Source organism: Ovis canadensis, chromosome 22 (genome assembly GCF_042477335.2).
Source record: "Ovis canadensis isolate MfBH-ARS-UI-01 breed Bighorn chromosome 22, ARS-UI_OviCan_v2, whole genome shotgun sequence".
Classification (NCBI taxonomy): Eukaryota; Metazoa; Chordata; class Mammalia; order Artiodactyla; family Bovidae; genus Ovis; species Ovis canadensis.
Window position 1 is genome coordinate 64,036,242 of NC_091266.1, and position 16,214 is coordinate 64,052,455.

The 16,214-nt window shown below is 52.4% G+C and overlaps 1 protein-coding gene across 6 annotated transcripts in view; it reads left to right on the forward strand.

Moving 5' to 3' along the window:
• The first annotated feature begins 362 nt into the window (after window positions 1–362).
• MGMT (O-6-methylguanine-DNA methyltransferase) overlaps window positions 363–16,214 on the forward strand; it is a 268,884-nt gene continuing 253,032 nt past the window's right edge. The window contains exons 1-3 of one of the 6 annotated variants that reach the window (XM_069567768.1): window positions 3,268–3,318; window positions 3,940–4,188; window positions 6,048–6,146. The gene's annotated coding sequence lies outside the window, so the exon portion shown is untranslated. Of the gene's footprint in view, window positions 634–1,331; window positions 1,425–3,225; window positions 3,319–3,939; window positions 4,189–6,047; window positions 6,232–16,214 lie in introns of those variants that run through there. The other 5 variants (XM_069567770.1, XM_069567771.1, XM_069567769.1 and 2 more) reach the window with 5 other exon arrangements.

A 16,214-nucleotide genomic window follows, 5' to 3' on the forward strand; every position in this document is an offset into this window, starting at 1 on the left:
CACTTATTTGCATATATGTTTAATTACCTAAAGTCACCACATTTTGGAAGGAAGGGTATGTAAAATTCAGATGTTCTCTGTCCAACAGTTACTGGACAACTGGATCCAAAGTCTGCGAAAAACAGCAGTCCTTCACCTGTGCGTGGGGCGGGGGTGGCGGGGAGACAATGAAAACGTTGCCACTCACTGTCTTCCAGGCCTTTCCTTACATCAAGCCTTCAACCCCAGCAGGCACCCTGGCTGTTCATCAGGTCTGCTCCACGTGGGGCCACCCACTGCTCAAGGCCGGGTAGGCAGGGGATCTTTAGTGCGGGGAGGGGCCTTGCGGTGCCACCCCGCTGCCTCAGCCACAAACCCCATTTCCTCATCTGTCTGCATCACTCAGCTGTGTGTGCGAGGAGGTCGTCCCATTAGATGCAGCGTCTCCAGCCCTGCAGCAAGCAGGCCAGCTGACACAGGTCTCAGGAGGAGTCTTGAACGGAGGCCTCCTGCTGCCTCTGGAAGAGCCCTCTGGAACCCAAGGTGAGCCTGAAACAGTTCCAGCTGTCAACAGAAGCACCCAGGGGCCCCTGGGCAGAAGGACTTTTCGCTTCTTTGTAGGAATGCAAGAGCTGAGCTTGTGGCACCTTCCAGGTAAGGCTGCACCTGCCTTCCTCCACCTGCTCCCCTTGTCCCTGCAAAAGGATGGAGCCCAAGGCCCCTCCCCCTCTTAGAAGACTTCCTGTGGGGCAGCCACACCACACTGGCTCCAGCTGTGCCGAGCACTAGGGCAGAGCAGAGTGTAATCAGAGGCAACCAGAGCCCACCCCCAGGTCCCGAGGGTCTCCTTTTCCCCCATCTAGAACACCCCGTGCTCCTGTCCTCTCAGGCTGGTTGACCACATCACCCAGGTCCAGGATGCTGGCTCCGGCCAGCTTTTGGCTCCGACCTTTATAGAACACTGGGGCTGAGAAAATCAATTGTGTTAATAGGCGACGCTCTCCACTGGAGATGCGGTCCTAAAGAAAACCATATGTAAAACAAAGTGGCAAATAGTGAGCTCTGTAATGTTTCTTTTGTTCCAAGACTTTCACACGTTTGTCCAGAGTTCAGGGCTTTCAAACCACACAAGGTTTTAAGTGATCGTTATAAAATCCCTTCTTTTCCCAAAGGCAGGGTAGTAAGGATTAAGTTTGACTACTGAAGACAGCTTTGTTGTAAATGGTCTCTAATGTCACAAAGCAGCTTGGAAAGAGAGGCTTATTAAACAAATTTCTTGGGTTGCAAATCATTGGAAGCAATCACATGTCATGTTCATTTGTTTAACCCAGTATCCATTTGTATGTTTACAGAAATGATGCAGATGAACACTTTCCAGTGCCCACAAGAAAGCTGGCTTATGGTAAAGGACATCCTGGGAGGTCTGTGAAGAAATCAGAGTGAAGGTGAGCAGAGGCTTCTGGGGTTTTACACTTCTTTTGTAAAAAATCATTCATGGGAACCTGTGTCCAGAGAAGAATGGGTATGATTTATTGATCTGAGGATGGCAAAGCCCAAAGGAACCTCACCGAGCTGTGCAACGCTGTCATCCTACAGCGAGATCAGGTGGCCTTCAAAGCAAGACGGCATCCTGCGTCTCCTGAACCCCGTGGACCTCACACAGTAGGCTGGCTCCCTTACTGGGAGCCGTCCTTGTGCTTATAGATGAGGATCGGGTGTGATGGGACAGGGTCATGAGGTGGAGGGGAGCTTTTGAAAAAAGCGATTTGAGTTTTTGAAAATCATCACCAAGAAGGAAAGAACTTACCAGTAAGTACAGGGAATGCAGACTGTAGCTCTGCTCCGGGTAGAGTCGCATTCTAGACAGAGTCTTGGTCTGTGGCAGGACCAGTCCTTGGCGGTGGCCTTTCCTGTGTCCTCCCCTGGCTCCTGCCCCTGGAGTCCTCCCCGTGGAGGCAGCTGGAGCACCTCTCAGCCTCTCCAGGAGGGGGTCCTGCTGAGCATAGCCAGGTGCCCGCCTGGCCCCTGGATGCTGCCCTCCCCTCACTCTTTCTCACCTGTCTTCCCCAACTCCACATAATCCACTTAAACAGGCACCAAAGATGGTCTTTCTTTCCTGGGGTGGGAATCAGAGATGCTGATAATGGCTTAGGAATTCATATTAAAATACTATTCAGATAAAAAGAAAGGTAGAAAAGTAGGATACATGTAGGGACTGTCCAACTACATCCCAGTACACTTGTTAGGATGTTGGTAAGCATCTTGATCCAGCTTTTGTGTTATTTTCCCTCTTCAGTTCTGTTGGGATCCCAATTCTGACTGGGTCCTGGACTGGTGTATTCTTGTCCCTGATGTGTATTAGCCCTATGTACATGCCTACATACAGAGGATTATTACAAATATCCTCGAAGTCGTGTCTGACTCTTGCCACCCCATGGACTGTAATCCACCAGGCTCCTTTTCTTCTGTCCATGGGATTTTTCCAGGCAAGCACACTGGAGGGGGTTGCCATTTCCTCCTCCAGGAGATCTTCCTGACCCAGGGATCGAGACCAGATCTCCTGCATATCAGGTGGAGTCTTTACCGACTGCGCCACCAGAGAAGCCCCAGAGATGGTGACTTCGAGGATTAGAGAAGCTGAAAAAACGTTCTAAAGTTTCACAGTGAGCAAACAGGAAAACACCAGAACAAACAGCAAACGTGCTTTACTTTGCCGGTCCTTCCTACCCCGCAGGAGCTGAGGCAGCGCCCAGGGTGCACAGGAGGGAAGGCGCTGCGGCCTAGCTCTTGCCGGGTAGGAAGGACCAGCAAAGTGATCGCGAGGCCCCGGCAGGGCAGCGAAGATAGCGCCGGCCTGCCAGCCAGCCTGTACCTCGCCAGGCGGCTGCAACCGGCCAGCGAGCCTGCGCAGAGTCGGGTGTCGGCCCGGACGCCGCTGCCTCACTGCGCATGCTCCGACCTAGCAAGGTGCGCGCCGGCGGGGAGGCGGGGCCCACCCTCGGTCCCGCCCCGTCACTCTCGCCCCCGCCCCCGCCCGCCGAGGTCCCGCCCAGGCCGCCGCGCGCTTCCCGTCGGGCGGTCCTGGCGCCCAGGCCACGCCCCCGCCCTGGGCCCCGCCCCCAGCCTCGGCCTGGTCCCGCCCCTCCGCGTCCTCGCCGCGCTTCCGCCGAATCCCGGCTCGCGCTGGCCCCGAGCACGCTGCCAGGTCCCGCCCCCAGGCCTCGGCCCCGCCCCCGCCCCGCCCCCGCCCTGCGCCTGTCCCCCGGGCTTCCTGTGCTCCCTCGGCGCTGCGTGGTCCTGCGCTCTGAGTTCCTTGCGGTTGGCGGCTTAGGCAGCGCGGTGAGTTGTCTGGGTCACCTCCCGCCAAAGTTCGGGGCTCTCCCCGGGGAGAGCAGGCGTCTGCAGCCCGTCGGGCAGTCCAGCCCCCAGTGGTCCTCCGGGCACCGCCCCTGTCCCCCTTGCTATGGTGGTGGGGCCCGCTCGGACCCCCCCCTTGGTGGCTCCAAGAGCGACCAGGGGTTCCCAGCCTGGGGTTCTTCTTCCAAGTAGAATGACAGTGGCCTGGCCTGGGAGTTGTGCTGCTCCTGCCAAACCTCTAGTTGGTCAACACCTGCAAAGCCCTCCTGCTCTGCACTGCTCCCCAGCCTTCTGTTCCCAGGAAGCTTCCAGGAACCCCTTCTCTGGCCTTCCTTGCAGGAGGCCCTTAGCAAACCGCCCGTGCAGAGGCCTCATGTCCTGTTCCTTGATGTGAGAGGAGGGCCCGCCTCTGTATACTCTATGCCCTCATTGCATCTGTAAACACTAACACGTGGAGTGACCAAGTGGAAGTTTGAGAGCCACATACACTGGGCACGGTAATTCCCAAGGACCTGATAAACACAGCAGAGCAGTTCTCAACGGTATTCCTCACTCGCTGGGCTCATGATGAACCTAAGTGTGGTGTTTCTCTCTGTGTCTCAGCTCCTGGATGGCTTTGTTCCGGAAGGACGTTTTCTATACATGAGCGCAGCTTTGGCTTGATTGCATGGATGGTCACCGGGCAGAGGGAGACTCCTTTGTCCAGAGAAGGGTCACCGCTGCTATTTGCACAAGAACGTGGAGGTGTTGAACATGAAGAGCTAAGAGTTAGGCCGGCCTTGAACTCTGCGCCCTCACTCGGAGTATCTCAGCCAAAGTGCTCCTCTTCATCTCCCAGCCTAGGGCGTGATGGTGGGTGGGGGCTGAGTTGCTCTCATGAGTCCCCCAGTGCAGAAAACACTCAGGGAGGTAGAGAAGACATCACAAAGCTTAGCACGCCTTGGGGGGCGATTGTCTTTAGGAAAAGGATGTCAGAGCTGCCGCCTCCCACCCCCAGCTGGCGGTTGAAAACCTTTTAACTCAAGTTTGTCCCAGGAGGCAGTGACGCCAGGTCCACACTTGCTGAGGTCCAGAGCCCACGAGCAGAGCTGGCCTGGCTCTGGGAGGCCTTTCATTTCTCCTTGGATTCTTGGTTTGAGTTAGGATTTGAGTGGGAGAGTCGTGTCTTTTACAGTCTGGGGGCAGGGTGAAGCAGGCCTCAAGGGCAGAGCTATATGAAGGTACTTTTCTCGGTGAGCATTCTTGCCATTAAAACAAATCTGTATCACACAAACTAGACCTAACTAGTGTTATTAGATGCTGCTTTAAAAAGGCCTCACTGTCGGAGATCCAGGTTTAAAGAAATAAAAGCCCCAGGTGCGGACAGTGGTTGACGTCTTACTCATGTTCAGCTGCGAAGGTTCTTAAACCTTTCTTTTCCGGTCTGTCTTGGTCTTGCTTGAGTATCAGTGGAGCCTCACCTGGGCCTTATCTTCAGCTCAGGCCTGCCCTTCCACAGTTTCCCTTACGGGTGTCTCACTCAGGGCCCCTCTGAGGAGGGGAAGGCAGGCCTGGGCAAGCGTGCCTGTGGACTTCCTCCTGCAGGCCTCTCCTCCTGCTTTTTCAGGAACACCAAACAGTTTACAGTTCTCAGTATTTTTAAATGAACTTCCAAATTGTCTTTATTCTTATTTTGCAGAGGACAAACATTTAGAGGCCAGTGATTCAAACCAAGAATGTTGTTATTTCAACTCCCTTTTTGGGGGGCATCAATGCCATTTTCAGCTTATATTCTCCTTTGTAGGAAAAGCAGGAAGCGTAACAGTGATTTCTGAATTCTCTTTGTAAATTCAGTAAATCCTCTCCCTGGGCCTCCCTGATAGCTCAGTTGGTAAAGAATCCGCCTGCAGTGCAGGAGACCCTGGTTCGATTCCTGGGTCGGGGAGATCCCCTGGAGAAGGGAAAGGCCGCTCACTCCAGTGTTCTGGCCTGGAGAATACCGTGGATTGTGCAGTCCATGGGGTCACAGAGACCCTCACCTTCGCTCAGTTTGCCAGCAGTGATGTGTTAATGTTATTGCCAAGTCTGTGTCCGTGCACACCCCGCCTGCCTTCCTGGCCCCAGTGTGAAGCGCATCTGTTCTGGCCGCTTTCCCCGAGGTTGCGGACATCCTGAGGGGCCTCTGGGCGCCGGAGGCTTGTGTCGGGGGCCCCTTTGGCTCCTGTCACAGTCCCCTCTGACCCCTGTTTCCTGCGTAGTTTCTGATACAACTGTTTGCTGAATGAGCATGGGTCTTACCACAGATTATCACTTAAATGAAACCTGAAGATTTAAAAATCAGAGACATATAAACATATAATATTGGGTTGGCCAAAAAAATGTTCAGATGAGCTTTTTGGCCAACCCAGTGTTACCATTGGAGAAAAGTGAGCTTTTCATATATACTCACGGTAAATGAACCAAGCCAGTGCCCAGTCTTGGTCTGAAAGTGTTTGTGGTTTATCTGGGTGAGGGAAGGAGGTGTGAGCTGTGTGGTGTGGCTAGTTTTCAGTTCTTTGACATCAGTTTTCCCATTCCGTTAGCTCTGGAGGCCTGACTTGGGCATGTTGTTGTTTAGTTACTAAGTTGTGTCTGAGTCTTTGCAACTGCAGGGACTGTAGCCCGCCAGCCTCCTCTGTCCGTGGGATTTCCCAGGCAAGAATAATCGAGTGGGTTGCCGTTTCCTTCTCCAGGAATCTTCCCAACCTGGGGATCGAGCCTGCGTCTCCTGCTTTGGCAGGTGGACTCTTTACCACTGAGCTACCAGGGAAGCCCTGTATTCGGCTTTGGTGGTGAGTGTTTGGCATCCACTGTTCGAGACAAGATTCCACAGGATGTGTGTTCTGCGGCATTTGGGTGACTGCTGCTTATCTGCTGGTCAGTGGAAAGAAATAGTCTAGTTTTCTTTTAAATTTTCTTAACAACAGTGTTGTTCAGTCACAAAGTCATATCCAGTTCTTTGCAACCCCATGGACGGCAGCACTTAAACTTACTGTATAGGAGGGTTGTAAAGTTTGGTGAAAGCCACATCAAGAATATACAGGATCCAGTGAATGTCTCACTCCTTTATACCACTGTTAAAATGAATCGCTTAAGGAAAGGAAAGAAACATTTTTGTGACATTTTGTAACCTTTGAAGGAACCAGAGTGGTTTTGGCAGACGTGGCTCACGTATAAATGGGTCACAGACAGTGTCAGGTCAAAGTGCTCAGAATCCTTGGCAGTTCAGCCAGTCTGTGGCTGCCACCCTCATGACATCTGCTCCAGCTGAACATCTAAACACAGAGGCTGCCCCGGGGGCCACTGACACACCAGTGACATCCTCGTGCATGTGTGTGCTAAGTCGCTTCAGTCATGTTTGACTCTTTGCAGCCCCATGGACTGGAGCCTGCCAGGCTCCTCTGACCGTGGGATTCTCCAAGCAAGAATCCTGGAGCAGGTTGCCATTTCCTGCTCCAGGGGATCTTCCCAATCCAGGGGTCAAGCCTGTGTCTCTTATGTCTTCTGCATCGGCAGGCGGGTTCTTTTCTACTTGGACCACCTAGGAAGCCTGGGACATCCTTGGCCACGTGCTAAATGCGGACACTTGTTTCTGATACTACAAGTTGTTTTCAGTTAGATTGAAGGCCTGGCAGAGGAGTGGGGGGTCTCCAGGCTTCACATCCCCCTTGTATACCCTGCTTCCCCGACCTGGAGTAAACTCTTGGGGCCTGTGAAACAGCTGTGATAAAACCAGTTAAAAATTCTGCAGAAACATTTTCTTAGTGTTTGTCGTGTGTGTATGTGTGTGGCCGTGAAACGATTGTGAGAGAACAGTAAATGCCGAGCGTGCTTGCTCTCCTACTTGGAAAATTTTCTTGTTAGAATAATTCCCTACCCGGAACACTTGTGAAGTCAGCAGAGGACCAGCCAGGCTCTGCTGCCTGTTCCCAGAAGTCTAGGGGCGAACCTGAATGTGCGGTCCACCAATGGCACGATGCGTAAAAGCCAGCGCTTGTTAAATCTATTTGTTTTTATTATAGACATCGATCTGCCAGTCGGAATAATGCATTTATGGACATTTTTCTGCAAGCGCAGCGCTGGTGGCGGTTTTTACTGACAAATTGAGTCATATGGATAGTAGTTTAGAAAACTCTTACCTTGTTGACGGATCGGGCAATTCCAGCCCTGGACGTTCAGAGGTTTTAGCTGGGTGGGAAAGGGAACTGAATTTCAGGGCAGAGTATGGGACAAGACATTTAAATGTTGTACTTTAATTAAACAAACAAACAAACTGGTAGTTATTTCTCATTTGTTTTTTAAACTTTGAGCTACAGGTTACCTCCCAAACCATAGGATTGTAAGGGGTTGAGGGTGTCCCCTTCAGATCCCACCCTCTTGTTGGTGTCAGAAGTAAGAGCCACCCCCTGAAACATGGGCTTCGTTGCTCCTTTTGAAGTCAGACATTCGTGAGCTGTAGCAGAGCATTTCTCAGAGGTGGTCTGAGCCCTGCCGGTCTCAGAGTTACCAAGATTGCTGGTTAAAAAGGAGATTATTGGGTCAGAACCCAGGAGGCTGTCTTTGCAAGCTTGCCAGGGGGCCCGAATGTTTGAGCATCTCCCGGGCAGTCTTTGGCGTCTCCACCACCTCCCTGAGCATGGTGGAGAAGAGCTCTCTGGCCCACACAGCCCGGCCGGCATCGCTGTTCTGAGTCGTCTGTCTCTGGTTTGTAAGTCCTCAGAGACGTGTGAATCTCTTCGAATTGCAAACCCAACACGTTATCCTAGCTTTGTAGTGTCCAGTCTTATGGTTATGACAGAAGATGCAGATGTTACCAAAATTTTGGCATTAGTTTTACAAACAAATGCTAAGCAGGGACAGCCGTGTTATATTTCACGCCCATCTTTCCTTCTGAATGGCTGGCCTGTCCTTTTCACCCTCTGGGTACAAGCATTTTTATGGTCTCAGGTCAGGGTTAACTTCCATATGTACAACCGAATACATTTTTGGGGAACTGAACTGAATTTTTACAGATGAAGTGCTGGAGTTGTGGGTGGGAGAACCACGGGAGGGGTTCCGGTGATGCCGCTTCCTGGCTGCGTGGCTTTGGGCAGCCGCTCACCCCCCAGCTGCTTCCTCTTCTGCGGGATGGCTGTGATCACACAGACTCGGTCCCCCTGGATGAGAGTAAGCACGGGAAGTCATGGATGGCTGGTTGTGAAGCACGAAGCACAACCTGGATAGAAATTTTAATTTGGAACCATAGACTCATAGAACGATGAGACTAACTGTAAAAAGGGCAAGAGCCAACCAGAATCCTTGTTTCCCTCCAGTCTAGTGAGCATCCTGCCCTTCAGTTCAGTTCAGTCGCTCAGTTGTGTCCGACTCTTTGCAACCCCATGGACTGCAGCACGCCAGGCCTCCTTGTCCATCACCAACTCCTGGAGCTTGCTCAAACTCATGTGCTTTGGGGTCCATCTGGGGGCATTTCTGGTGGGGAGTGTGGGGTGATGGAGGGACAGTTGGGGGAGAGGCCCAAGTTGAAGATCCCGTTTGTTAAAGACAGGAGCCAGCGTTTGGTGTGTATGTTTTATTCCCGTAAGACAGTCCTTCAGGAAGTGGGAAGTGGGGGCAAGCTGGCTGTGGAGGGGAGTCGGTCCTGTCTGTCGGGCCTGGCATTTGGGTTCTGAAGCTGGGAGATTGCCTTACTGTACCTGTTCGTTCAGGCAGAAATGTCAGCGGGGAGGGTGAGGCTCATTAACAGGCCTCCCCATCCCCAGCCTGCGCTCTGTGGGGTTACCTGTGCTTTCCTGCAAGTAGTCACAGAATCCGTACAATGAAACTGTCAAGACTGGGGTGTGCAGTCACATCAGAATGTAGATTACCAATAAGGTGTGTGCTCGGCCTCCTCAGATGCAGGTCACAGATGGTGGGACTGGCCGAGTGGCCGGGGAGCCCACGCTGGAGGATGAGAGGCAGCAGCCAGGGAGGGAGGCCCGGGTGGTCCCCGGTGGTCCCAGTGGGCGTGTTTGGGGAGGCGGGAGAAGGGGGAACAGGTGCTGCCTGGCGACATGCCCACAGCCAGACTCCGCCCGAGCTTTCCAGGTGCCGCGCTTGTCACCGGGCTCCGGCACGCTAGAGGGGCAGTGCTGGGGGGCAAGGGACTCAGAGGAGCTGGTGTCCCAGAAGTGATCGGCAACCCTTCCTTGTGAGGCTTTCCACACTCAAGTGGAAGTTCCTTGAATGAAGGGCGAGGCACAGAAATGATGTATTTCTAAAAGTTCCTGAATTTAGCCAGCTATCCCGAGAAAAGCCCATGTGTGCTATTCTTTATTGCGCAGAAGAATCTGTTTCTGTCACCACTGTGTTATCATCAGATTAAGCTGTCGAGTCAGATGGATGGTGAGTCGAGGCGGCCGCTGGCTGATTGCTGGACCCGCACCGACCATCCGTCTCCGGGCTGCCCTGGGGGCAGGGGCTGCTGGGGAGGAGGGCAGCGGCGGGCCGGGGGGTCACCGGAGGGTGGCTGCGCCTGCCAGGGGGCTGTTGAAATTTGTTGCAAGAACGGTTACTTAGAACCAAATGCAGGTTCTAAAATGAAGTATTCCTGAAACGCAGCGTTATCCACCTCGCCGACTGCTGGTGTGGTCGCCTTCTGCCCCAAGAAAGACAGGCTCTGGAGAGCTGTGTGTCCTGTCCGTCCTGGGCGGCCGGCGGTTTAATGGAACGCGGGACATTTTCGGGCTGACACTGGGGACCCCGGGCAGGCTGAGTGGTTGATAGCCCTGGACACGCTCAGTCCTGGGTTGGGGGTGACATGCTTGCTGGCGCCCCACCACCAGCTTGAAACCACGTGGGCCCTGAGTCACAATCAGGAGTTCAGTTTCCCTAAACTAAAAGTATGGGCTTTAAAGACCTCCTCTTAGGTGTTCCTAACCTGTTTATTTTTGCCTTGAGTGTGGTGAGAACGTGTCCTGGAGCCGCTGTTCTGTCCTGGTGGTCTGAGAACCTGCTGTTGTCCAGGGGTACCCTCTGGACCATTTATCGGGCCAGAAGAGCCCCCCTAAGGTCACAGTTCTGATTTCCTCGTGGTGTTCTCTCTCTCTCAGAGGCCACCTCTGGGCCCGAGGTGCTTTTACACACGGCTGTGGACAATCCAGGCAGGGTGGATTCTGGAGAAGGTTAGTGAGATACTCTTTTGTGTTGGCCGGAAATCATGTTTCCAGTGGTTTCAGATGTGGAAGCATCTGACGTGCCTCAGTCCTGCCCCGGCGCTCATGTGGCAGAGCCTACTTCTTAGGGGAGCTCCGAGGCCTGGCTGTGCGGGTGTCTGCTCCATTCTGCTGTCTGGGTGCCCACTGCTGCCCTGTGCTTGGCTCAGCACAGCGGGGCCCTGGCGCCGGGCTGCCCGGGGCTGAGCTCGGCTGGAGCATCACCTGTTGGAAGCCAGGCAGGGTCTCTGCGTGGGGCCAGGCTGGCTCTGTCAGCGCTCAGGTTGGAGGCTGTCTCTTGGGGTGGAGAGCAAAGTCCTCATGGACTCTGGGTTCAGATGGCTGACCTTTCCCGCCTCCTGTCTCTCCACCACTGATGGAGGCGCTGCCTGGCTGCAGCCTCAGCCGCCTGGGTCCTTTCTGCCTGGTGTGCCCCACGCCGTCTGCCTGCTTCTGTCCCTGAGAGCTGCTGCCCCACGGGGCCCTGTAAGCTGGGCACCCCGACAGACACAGGGAGCAAGGACCACTTCCTCCTCCTCCTGTTGGAGGCAGGGGTGCAGAGATGCTCCAAGGGGACCCCTCTTTCCCACCCAGGCCCCAGAGGAACACAAGCCTGTGAGGCTCCTGTTGGCACCACTTTTAGCCCCAAGGCCCTCCACGTTTGTTCTGGCAGCTTCTCTCGAAACCCATGCGTCGGCTCTTCGATCGCAGAGTGAATGGGTGGGAGGCCCCAGAGAGTCTTGCCTAGGGATCCTCTTCTGATTCAGCCTGATTGTAGACCCTGTCTGCTCCCAGGCTCTCCCTGAGTCGTTCCCACGGCCCTGCCCTTCTGGAAACCTCCTCAGCCCCTGTAATGTCTCCTCCCTTTCGGGCCCATCACACGTACACTCGGGTTTCTGATTGACTTGTACTGTTCTTGTCTCTTGATGCTGGCATTCTGTCTTGGAAACTCTCCGTGGGCTGGTATGGGGCTTCCGCCTGACGCAGGGCCCAGCGAAGGATTCAGGGCACAGGTTGCTGTGGACAGAACGTGCCCCTACAATCCACATGTTGAAGCCCTGATCCCCACTGTGACTGTATTGGGAGATGAGGATGTTAGGGGATTGTTTAGAATAAATGAGGTTGGAAGAAGGGGCCCTGATCCAGTAGGATTGGTGGCCTTATAAGAAAAGAGAGAGGGTGATGTTATTGGCAGCAGGTGGCTTCCTACAAGCCAGGAAGAAAGCCCTCACCAGAAACCAAATCAGCTGGAGCCTTGATCTTGGACTTGCCAGTCTCCAGAACTGTGAGAAAATGAATTTCTGTCTGTTAAGCCACTTAGTATGTGATATTCTGTTATAGCAGCTCGATCTGACTAATACAAGGTGAGGTGCAGACTAAATGATGTTACTTGAAAAGCACAGGACTCATGAGGGGTTTGCACATGAAGCTGGCATTGGGAGAGAAAGATAACTTGGTAATCAGTGTTCAAAAATAGGACTGTTTGCAGGTTTAGCTCTTGGCGTCCTGAAAGATGTGTGTATCAGAATAAAAGAAAACAGGATGAACAGAAACCCGTCTTATTACCAGGATCCCAGAGGTTTTAGAAGGGAAATCTGGCAGATTTGGTCAAGACACCAGGGGGCCAGTGGACCATGGCAGGCCTGGTCTTATCCTGGTGCTGGGCGGACCCTGCTGGAATATCCTGGTGCCGGGTGGACCTGCTGGAAAGCAGTCAAGGCCCCAGGCCCTGAGGGAAGCTGGGAGGTGGGACTGGAGTAAATACTGGATGACTGGGTTTCTTAAACACGAAGAGGGGTAGTAGTACTGGCCTACAGCCTCAGCTTGTTGGTTGGGAGTTTCTGTTGCTTTTTATTTTTTCTCGATTCTGGGTCAGTTCGTACTCTGCTCCTGCTGGAACCGAGGAGCATCACGTGGTCATTCTGCTGGGCTCTAGCGAGCATCCTGAGAACCATGCAGTTTGCTGCTTTTCATGCTAAGTTGTCTTGAGGATTTTTGGAGGTCTCTGTAGAGTTGGGGGCTAAGCAGGGTGCTTCTCCCTGGAAGCCTGCCAGCCCACACTTGCACCAGACTGGCCCACGTTAAAACTGTGGCGCATCAGTGAGGGAATGTAGTAAATAAAGGTGGGAGACTTAGATTTACTTCTGCCCAGGTCGCCAGTCTGCCAGAAACCACAGTATGTATTGTGGTTCTGCAGAATGTCTCAAACGTGTGGGTATTTTTAGGATTGTTGGAAGGAACACTGAAGCTGTGAACTTTCACCATTTCTGAGCTTCGACCCTTTGCATCTTCAGAGGATAACCAGCACTCTGCTCCTGGGTCCACTCGGGGCCCAGCGGTGGCTGGGACAGACTGCTGTGTTCAGCACTGGAGAGGCTGAGGTCTGGGGCGGCGCTGGGTGCTGTGCTTAGTACCGTCCTGTTGACACCTGAAATGTGGGTTTGGATCCTCAGTTGTGTTTTATTTATCAGGGCAGCTATGCTTGTCATTTAATTCAGTACTGAGAGTCTAAGAATATGATTAACCTGGAGGCCCCTCTTGTAATTATTAGTGATTGATTCTGTTTAACCTTGAAATCAATAAGAGGGGCCTCGTGGTGTGGCATGCAGTCCGTAAACGGGGCTCTGTGACAGTCGTACCCGTTTGTCCCCAGAGCAGACTGGCTGGAGCTCCAGCATGTGGCCCGTTTTATATACCTGCTCTGGTCTCCTGTATTCCTTGCCGGACTTGTGTTGGTACCGCAAGCGCCGCCAGCGTGCTCCACCCCAGGCGGGCAGGGCGGGAACGTGCAGTCATTGGTCTGGGAGCGCAGTAACATGAAAACACTTCAGGCTGTTCAGAGTATATTTTACAAGTGTGCATTGGGCCTTCGGGATGTCATATTGAAAAGCCCAATTGTACAGTTACCATGGGAACCCAGTTAGAATAGATTGCTTGATTTTGGGGGGACGGCGGTCTTGCGTCTTGACCAGAAATATAATGAGTTTTAACTGTTTTCATGTTCCTACACTGACTTGCTCCACCAAAGCATTATTTCTTCACCCTCCTCCTCATTTCCAGCTTTAAGCCGAAATAGAGAAAGTTCTCTAGTGGTGGTTCAGGAGCAAGTCTCCTAGGGAGATGGGAAATTTTGTGCAGGAGATGGTAGTGGTGGGGCGGCAGCCAGTGTTTAAGGAGATGCAGCAAATAGGCGTTTCCTTTGATAACACTGGGTGCTCTCATATCCCTCTCCTTGTGCTCTGGGCGTGGGGTGGGGAAACAGGTGTGCACCTCTGCTCTTCCCCCTGTGTTTGCAGGTGGGCGATCGGGTTCTGAAAGGCCCTGGGTTTTCTGGATGGAGAGAGCAGGTGGGTGGGCAGGGCAAGATCACGGGACTCTTCCCTCCACACCTGTATTCCTGTCACTGTTTGGGCTCAGCAATTTGGCACTCTGAAAACTTCCTAGAGACTCCAGAGTCATACCTCAATACAACGTTGAAAAAGATTTAAATATTACTAGTTCATTTAAGCAACACTAAACATTTTTGTTGCTCAAGTGTTGTCTTTAATATATTCTTACTGCTTTTCTGTCTCCCCGTTCTATAAATTATAGGAAAGGAGTGCTGAAATCACCAACTGTTGCTGGACATTTGTCTGTTTCCTGTTGTGTTCTCTGTTCTTGCTTCATCTGTTTCAAAGTCCTTTATTAGGTGCGTGCATATTTAGAATTTTTACGTCCTTTCGGGGAATTAGCCCTTTTACTCTTAATGGCCTTTAGTCTTATCAGTTTCCTCGTTTTGAAATTCTGTGTTTGATATTCAGATAGCCACTCCAGCTTTCTTTCCATTACTGTTTCTGTGGTGAATGTTTTCCCATTCTTTCACATTGTATCTTTACATTTAACACATGTTTCTTGTAGACAGCTTGCTAATCATAAGGTCTTTTTAGAATTGAAGTATTCAGACTACTTACATGTTATGTAATCACTAGTGAGGTTGGGTTCAAGGGCACCACCTTGATACGTGTTTTCTCCTTGTTCTGTTTGTCCCTTCACCCTTCTCCCTCCGTTTTCCTGCTTTTGTTCAGACTATTTGAATATATTTTAAGATGGTGTCAATTTACCACGTATGTACACTGGCTCTTATTGGCTCTAGAGTATGTAACGGTCACAACTAGCTCATCATAGGCCGCATTCACGTCATATTACTCATCATCATGGACAGTGTAAGAACCTTCCGTGAGTCTATTTCAATTTCTCTCATCCTGTTTTTGGGGGATTATATTTATTTAGTATGTTTTATTTCTACATATGTTATAAACTCCAAAATATACTTTTATTATTTTTGTTTTAGGCAGTCAGTTGTCCTTTAAAGAGATTAAAATTGAAAAAAAACTTTTATATTTATTTGCATACTTACCACTTGCATGCTCTCTACTCTTGGGAAATCTGAATTTCCATCCTAATGCCTATGGACCTTGCACCAGTGTTTCTCAGATAAAGGTCCGCTAGTGTACAAATTGGCTTACTTTTTTTGTTTTTGGAATAAGGCTTTATTCTGACTTTGATTCTTGAAAGATATTTTGCCTCTCACAGAATTCTAGATTGACCCCTTTCCCCCCATTTTCATGCTTTAAATACATTCCATTGTGTCCTGTCTTGCACAGTTTCTGATCAGTGTGCTGTCCCTCTTAATGTTGTGCCTCCGTGTGTGACCGTCTCCTTTTCATGTGCCTCCGTGTCTCACCGTCTCCTCCCCGCGTGCCTCCGTGTGTGACCGTCGCCTCCCCCGCGTGCCTCCGTGTGTGACCGTCTCCTCTTCATGTGCCTCCGTGTGTGACCGTCTCCTCCCCGCGTGCCTCCGTGTCTCACCGTCTCCTCCCCGCGTGCCTCCGTGTCTCACCGTCTCCTCCCCGCGTGCCTCCGTGTGTGACCGTCGCCTCCCCGCGTGCCTCCGTGTGTGACCGTCTCCTCCCCGCGTGCCTCCGTCTCCTCCCCGCGTGCCTCTGTGTCTCACCGTCTCCTCCCCGCGTGCCTCCATGTCTCACCGTCTCCTCCCCGCGTGCCTCCGTGTGTGACCGTCTCCTCCCCGCGTGCCTCCGTGTGTGACTGTCTCCTCCCCGCGTGCCTCCGTGTGTCACCGTCTCCTCCCTGCGTGCCTCCGTTTCTCACCGTCTCCTCCCCGCGTGCCTCCGTGTGTGACCGTCTCCTCCCCGCGTGCCTCCGTCTCCTCCCCGCGTGCCTCCGTGTGTGACCGTCTCCTCCCCGCGTGCCTCCGTGTGTGACCGTCTCCTCCCCGCGTGCCTCTGTGTCTCACCGTCTCCTCCCCGCGTGCCGCCGTGTGTGACCGTCTCCTCCCCGCGTGCCTCCGTGTCTCACCGCCTCCTCCCCGCGTGCCTCTGTGTCTCACCATCTCCTCCCCACGTGCCTCCGTGTGTCACCGTCTTTTCACTCCTCAGGTGTTTTTCTTTATTACTTCTTTTCAGCAGTTTGTTTACGACTTGCCTTGGTTTAGTTCGTTATGTTTTCTCCTGCTTTGGTTTCACTGAGTTTCTTGCAATAGTGAGTACAGGTTTTGATCAAATATGAGGAGTAGTAATTATTTCTTCAAATAATTTTCTGCCGTTTTCTGGGACTCCCGGTTGCATGTGTGTTGGACTGCGCAATATTGTTCCACGTCTTCCTGATACGCTG